At 40.4% G+C, this 7,742-nt stretch overlaps 1 protein-coding gene across 3 annotated transcripts in view; it reads left to right on the top strand.

Moving 5' to 3' along the window:
• Zeb2 (zinc finger E-box binding homeobox 2) overlaps window positions 1–609 on the top strand; it is a 127,804-nt gene extending 127,195 nt beyond the window's left edge. For all 3 annotated transcript variants that reach the window (XM_076569404.1, XM_076569405.1, XM_042275260.2), the window contains one exon: window positions 1–609. This exon is cut by the window's left edge and continues 4,734 nt beyond it. The gene's annotated coding sequence lies outside the window, so the exon portion shown is untranslated.
• The last annotated feature ends 7,133 nt before the right edge of the window (window positions 610–7,742 follow it).

The following is a 7,742-nucleotide window of genomic DNA, read 5'->3' as shown; positions in this document are numbered from 1 at the left end:
ATATTTGGATCATGTAATAGCAGACTTTACAAACCTGAAGCAGATAGGGGTGAGACATCTCTATATTTCAAAAGCAGAATAGTTCTTTCCAGATACCTTACATCAAAGGGACACTGGTAAGTTATTATGGCTGACATACATAACTATAAATTTAAAACTTTATACACATAGAAAAACATTCCTACATCTTAAAACATTACAAAGTCACATGACTTGTGATCATTTTATATATTAATAAATATTACAATATATATATGTGAACACATCACAGATTGTATTGGTGAACCAAGAGGCTGCTAACGCCTCTCTTCAGTATACCGACATAACCTAATATACTAAAATGGGAAGGGGCTTTTAGTCACTGAATATGCATCGTGAAACAAAGACGAAGAAAAAACATGGCTTGTGCCCATCATGAAAAAGATTCATACTGAAGGCTTAGCTTTGGTTTTTATTCAATTAAATTGTCAAACTGTGCACAGTGAACTTTTTTTTTAGAACTTGAGACATTTGTGATGTTGGCTGTTTAAATCTTTGTTACCTTCGCTGTGAATTGAAATTGTACATATTTAGTAAATCATGCAAACAAAACAAACTTTTTAGACAATATTTTTATTGGAGAGTTTTCTTTTCCTGTATCCATGTTAAAAAAAAAAAAAGACCTCCTTTCCCAAAATAAAAATGTCAATACTAAATTTAAAGAAGTATAAAGGAATGATTGCTTCCTTTAGAGCAAACTATTTAAATAAACATGGAGAGAATTGGCAACATGTTCTTTTTGGGCTAGTAGGCCGTGTCCAATTTTTTGGGTTAAAGTTTCAGAGGGCCTCTGTTTCAGGGTTGAAGATGATATATTAATCTCTGAATTAAACAAATGCTCTTAAGTAACAGGATAAACCCACCCCTCAGTCTTCATTTGTATATGAAGTGTAGCATTAATCCGAGACATGACATTGAGACGACATGATGCTGAATATGCCATAAGCTAAAATTCCTCTATTAAAAGTCACCACCTACCACCTATAATCTAGTGTGACATATTAAAATACTCCAAAATACAGAGCATGGAAAATGAACATCATCATTTCCATTTGGCCTTGAGAAGAATATGACAAAGATTCTAATAATTTTAGTCAAAGAAAATGATGATTTAAAAATACATGAAGATTAAAGTGGTGACAAATGATCTTTTAAGTATTTCTAATTGGTCTTCCTCATTCATAGCTTTGATTCCACAGAAACTGCAAATCCTGAGGATCCTGACTTGTAAGTGCACCCCATCAGCTTTCTTTCACTCTACAGAGTGCGCCTGTTAGGTTTGAAAAGAAGGATAAGACCCCAAAACGTTAAAAATAGACTTCTTTTCTGGCAAGAAATTTAAAATTGGCAAGGACAGAACTAAGAAAGAACCAACTTCACATAAGGAAGCATTCAGGGAAAGATTGCTGCCTTGTGATCTGACCATTTTCAGAACACTCGAAAGGAAGTATGAGTGTGTGTGTGTGTGTGTGTGTGTGTGTGTGTGTGTGAGAGAGAGAGAGAGAGAGAGAGAGAGAGAGAGAGAGAAACCGTGAGTATGTGTGTGTGAGTGTGTGTGTGTGAGAGAGAGAGAGAGAGAGACCGTGAGTATGTGAGTGTGAGTGTGTGTGTGAGAGAGAGAGAGACCGTGAGTATGTGAGTGTGTGTATGTGTGTGTATGAGTGTGTGTGTGTGTGTGTGTGTGTGTGTAGCTGTGCTAAGCTTATGTGTATACACTTAAATAGATTGTATCTTAAAGAAAACAATACTCGAGATGGAGTATAAACAGAGGGCTTATGAGATACTTTCTATTTTGATATCTTACATAAATAAAAAACATTTAAAAATGTTGATACTTGAAAAGTACAAAGTTCTTAAGAAAGCTTCATAAAAATTTTGGGCAATTTCTGAGGTATGCCAACAATTGAATAGAGAAAATATTGAATCAACTTTTTCCCACCACTTATAAAACTAAGACTTTTAATGCATGGTCTTTCCTTAAACAATAAAGAATCACTTTCATCCTTTCTTAAAATAGTTTTTATTATAGGGCCAATAATTACAGCATACTCCTGTCCGGTTTTGTTTAGAGAAGGAGAAATACAGCCTTTAAATTACTTGAAAATATAGATGAATAAAAGAATATAAATTTAGAAAGGAGAATCGAGAGCAGCGCGAAGCTCAGAGGAAGCCAGGCAGTACATTTAGCAACCACAGCAACCTAGACTTTGGTTTCCACATGTCTTCTGAACAGAAACATTTCCCAAAACCAAAGGGCAGCCCAAGATCAATGTGGACACAAAGGGAGAACACCAACTCCTGAGTAACCCTCAACCACTTCCTGCAGTCTGAAATACTCTGTGGAGGTCTACCACCTCATTCCTGAACATGCTTAGAAAGTATGAGTGCACAGGATTCTGGCTGAAAGCCTATCTAAGCAAGAGGGAAAAACAGAAGAACAAGTCACCCTGCCCAACTTGTTTAAAAAGACATTCCTAAAATGAGTATGCCTACAAATAATCAGCTTAACTTCTAAGCACTTACCTTTCTTTCCCTCAACAGAAAGTGCATTTACAATATCAAAGACAATTCCATGAAAAGGGACCTTTTATTCACTTTAAATAGTGACGTAAGAATCAACATAATCTTCCATCAAGCACAGTTTCTAGACATAAGAACTGCTTCAGGTGTACAACCTTAACTCTGAAAATGAAAATTAGGCTAATGACTTATTCAAAACACTTTCACAGGGGTTTTCATTTCTGACATATTGTAAACGCCTTGATGATGGTAACTAAATTATGGCACTTTTTACATCTACATTAAAATTGATAAAAATTTTGTTTACTATGAATAAAAACTTTATGTTTGTACCATTTGGAAAAATAAAAGCAACTAATCTACCACCCACATATTATAAATGAAGAAACTGAGGTCTGCAGGTGCTTGAAAACACACAAGTGTTTGGTTTCAACCCCGTAATAATCTGGAAAGCAGTTATCACAGATTGCCCAAACCCTGGTCCTTTGTAACAATGTTTCCTAAGCTCTCCAAAACACCACAGTAAAATGTTCTTTTCAAACGGCCCAGGAAACGGCAAAAGACATGGGTTAGTTCCCTCAAGAAGTTTTCTTACCACCTAGGGTCTCCACTAACTGACAACCAGAGATGGTCTCAATTTTGAAATGCTCTTCAAAAAATTAGTAACTATTGCTGCCGCCCTTTGCCGACTCGCCTTTTCTAAGGCTCTTGACGTCAAGGGCCTGTAGCTCCATCCAGTCTCTCCTTCCACAGTTCTGAGGCCACTTTACAAGTTCCTAGCACCATTCTCCCTATAGGTGCAACTGCTCTGAATCCTTCATGCACCGAACAACCTCAGCTTGACCAGAGGAGAAAAAAGGGCTTCAGATATGCCCAAAGTAACCAAAGCACCCGGAGATTAAGAAAACAGGAATAGCAGAATTGATGGAAACACACAAAGGAAGGTTCAAGTAGGAGAAATCCTGGACACTTCCAGGCCCAAGCCTTAGACCTTCAAATGCTGAGGCTTAGTGGAAATAAAAACCCCAGATCATCCTGTAGCTGCAGGGGAACCTGAAACAGAGACTGGGTCTCTCATCCTGACACAGATAATTTTATTGTTTTTAATTGCTTTTAGAAGCAATTTAGTGAACTGAACAATGAGCCAAAGAACCACTTTATGTTGTAGGAATAAGTGGTAAATAAACAGACAATATCCCCCTTTAAGGATGTACATTCTATCAGGGAAGGTAGAAAATAAAATACAAGCTCCCGGCGGATAGGACTGCTTCCTGGAAAAATAAAAGCAAATGAGGAAATACTAAAATGGAAGTGGGGACAGGCAAACTCAGCTAGAATTTGGGGTGTCACGAAAAGCCTCTTGGAGAGTTGAGCCTGAAAGATGAGAAGTGAGTCATAGGAAGAGCTGGAACAAGAGCATTCCTGGGAGAAGGAACTCCAAGTGAAGATGCATGAGGCACAAATGAATTTGGCTTTGTGTACTAGAAAGAAAGTCCCCCTAGAGAGTATAGTAGAGGGGCAGAGATAGAGCAAGAGGAGGGCTTTTGATGAACTTCTTAGGACGTTGGTCCAATGTCTTACTTGCGTTAGGTGTGAAAATTGAATTTATTAATCTCTTGAGTTCCATACTATGGTAATCTGGGGGACTGGATTTTTAACCCCAGTGAATCTCCTGTAATGAATTTTGTAGCTTGATCATGACTATTTCTCCCCTACAAATGGACAGTAACATGAAATTTGTGTTTTGGAATGGAGGAAAACCTCATTTCTCAGACGTTTGTACCTGCCTTGTACCTCATCGCAGGCAGATCTGTCAGCCTGGAAAGCAGAAATTGTTTGGCCCAAAGGAAGTTTGTATTTTGGAAACTGAAGCGTGAGCTATGGCAAATGGGATGCTGGTGGAAGCCCCTTCCCCAGTCGGCGGCGTTTTCCAGCCAGATCCCCATGGTTGCTAGTCTGCTCAAAACAGCTGGGATAGAATCAGGCATGAGCAAGGGCCTCAGCCATTTCCCCTTCCTCTGAACTTCTAAAAAAATACAAAAACTCACAGAGCTGCGAGAGAAGCCAGTAAGAAGTAAGGAACATGCAGCAGGTGGTACCATCTGCGCCCGACTAATTCCAGCCAAAACAATCTGCTCCCTCGAGTTCCCAGTTGTGGGGAAGGAAAGAGACTCTGACAGTGGCGGAGTCGAGGGAGGGGGTGGAGGAGGACAGCGCTGAGTCTATTATTCCCGCGATCCGCTGGTGGGAGGAGGCAGGTTATTGATGCCAGTGAACTATTATCTCTGTCTTTTGCTCTTTACAAGCACGGAGGGAGATCCCTACAACGCGTCCTTGCTAAGCGGGGAACTACATCCCACACCTGAGAGACAGGCCTGACTGTGAGCCTGCCACCACTGAGACGGGAGGGACAGATTGGCAAGTGCAGCCCACCCCAAAGCGAAAAAAAATAAGCAACAGGGCAGGGAGATGATGTTTATCTTACTCTATTTTCCTAGCAACCAAATGCCCTCTGTCTCCATGTTTAGTCTTTGAAAATTACCCACAGCTTAAAATGGGCTTAGAGTCCACATGCTTTTACACCAGGATGATATTTTCTGAAGCAAAATCCTTGCAGTCAATGGACTTCCTTATGAAGAACGGATCTCCCTTGGTACATTGAGAACCAGGAGGTGAATAAATGTACCAATTTAAAGACAGCTCAGGTTGTCTGCTTTTCCACAAGAGAGGAACAGAAGGTCTCTGAGGGAGAGAATACCCACAGTGAGAGCGTCCTAGGAAATACCACTACTGAAAAGGTATTCTTCCCACTGCCAAAGTTTCACTAGTGCATTTAGGTTAATGTGCCATCTCAGAACTATATTAGTATTTGTTAAAGGCATACACCAGGGAGGAATATTTGCCTTGTTGCTATTCCTTTGGCTAACTTATCTTTGCTATAGCTGAGAGCTGAGTTCTAAAGGATAGGCTCACAGGCATATGCTGCCTCTAGAAAAGGCCTGAAGGAATAGTAGACAGAAGCATTCATAAGTGAAAGGCAATCAAAGAGGGAGAAATGGCTGGGATAGAAAAGGGGCCTGATCCTGATCTCTGGTTGGAACTGTATCCCCCTCAGAAGATCTGTTGAAGTTGCTACTGTTAACACCTGTAACTCCAGCCTTATTAGCAAACAGAGTCTTTGAAGATGTAATCAAGTTAACTGAGATTATTGTACACTAATGCAAAATGACAGACATACCCAAGGAGAAGATAGAGGCAGAAACTGTAAGGATGTGTCTATAAACCAAGAAATGCCCATGATCGCCAGCTGTCCCCAGAAGCAAGGAGACAGAAACAAACATCTTCTCCTTTAGGTCCCCAGAAAGAAGCAATACCTTGAATTTGGGCTTTTAGTCTCCAGAACTGCAAAAGATTGTGTCTGAGTCATTTTCAGCAACCCAGTTTATAGTCCTTTGTTTACTAGAGTTCTCAGAACCTACTGCACCCCAAAACAAGCTATGATTAGGCTGGAGCACTCAGTCCAGAGAATGTCCAACTTAAGCATTCTCCAGGGCACTGGGTCTTAAATAAAACAAACAGTATCAGGAATGTCCTTTCTGGTTTTGAAGTGCAGCCATAAGGACAAAGACTCACTGCCTACTCTTTTTCCCTCAAATATCTTTTCCCTATAAGGTAGGCTTTTTAATTAGGATAACTAAGTTCTTGGGGCAAAGGGCACTGAAGTGCAGGCATTACTGGCCAGGCAGTTTTCCTGCCTCCTGTCCCACATGGTGTCCTTAGCAAGAGGAGCGCAGGGTGAGTCAGATATTCTAGTTACAGGTCTGCGGCTCGTGTCAGTGTGAGAGGGAAATGAGAAAGGAAAACATGAATTGGGAAATCATGTCAGAGGGCAGACCAAGATAATAGGAGAACCAGAAAACAAAGGAAGCTGTGTTATGTGGGAACCAAGACCTTGTTTCAGGTAGAAATGTCAGAGAAAAAGAGTAAAACTTTTTTATTTTGATTAAAGATTAAAAAAAAAACTGTGTGTGGGTGTTGGTGGTGTTGGTGGTGTGGGATTTAAATTCTTTTTTTTTTTTTTTCTTTCCCAACTAGAGTTCAGTCATAGAAATGAGGAAGCTATGATCTCTCTTCAGATTCATCACTCTGGTATGATGTGAACCTCCTCCAGCTCCGTGTCTCCTGTGAAATTGGCTAATAATTTCTGCAATAGACTTAGGTCACTGTGATTTGGGAAGACTCTGGGGCGTTCTGTGGGTGAGGCAAGATGGGAATGAGTCAACTGTGCCTTAATATATGGCTCTTGCAGCCAGTGAGACCGGGTACTGCAAGGAGTTCTCAGGGGGTCCATGAGCTCTGTTCTGCCCCATTGCTCCAGCCTGCCATTCCCAACCCACCCATGAACAGACTACAAAAGGTGTAGGTGTGAAAGAGAGGGCTCAGTTCTCTGAACTTGTCATCTCTTGGCTAGAAAAACAAACTCAGTCCTACGTCCTCTTCACAGAGAGGCAGACTGCCATCCTTTACATTTTCTTTCTAGAGGGTAATATATCATCTTGAAAGCCAGGTTTAATGTGCTTTTGGTCTAAACGCTGTGGTATTTTTTATATGCCATTAGCGCATTATTACATGTTTCTAGCAATAACAGTCCCACCTAATGTATTTAATTTGTTTTGAAAATCATAGAACATCTTTACACATAGAACAGACAGCTTTTAATCCCCTTGATGACTTCCTCCTTAAAAGTACTCTTTTAAATCTCTAACCACATTCTTCTTGGTTCCCCTCCTACACACTGACCAAGATTTGCTTTTTCACTCAACCCTTAAATGGTAGCATTTCCCAGAGCCCCCTGGGGATCTCTGGTCTCCTCATTCCCATCACCGGGCTTCAGTGACTCTTTCAACATCTAAGCTTTATTCCTGCTTGTATACCAAAGACTGAAAATGTATCACCCAAGTCAGACTTCTTAGGCACAGGCCTTCCTGCTCATATGAACACTGAGAATCACCACCCAAGGATCCCAAAACAGCTTAAGCTTAATGTGTCCAAATTAGAATAGCTGTATCCCCACCCATTCCCTCTATAAAACCTACCACATCCTTCCTGATGCTTGTGGCTTATCACTTGCTAAAGCATTCCCATATTTCTACATTGACCCAAAGTTCTTTTTCAGCTCTTTT

The sequence above is a fragment of the Peromyscus maniculatus genome, chromosome 4 (assembly GCF_049852395.1).
Source record: "Peromyscus maniculatus bairdii isolate BWxNUB_F1_BW_parent chromosome 4, HU_Pman_BW_mat_3.1, whole genome shotgun sequence".
Classification (NCBI taxonomy): Eukaryota; Metazoa; Chordata; class Mammalia; order Rodentia; family Cricetidae; genus Peromyscus; species Peromyscus maniculatus.
This window is presented reverse-complemented; position numbering and strand designations above follow the sequence as displayed.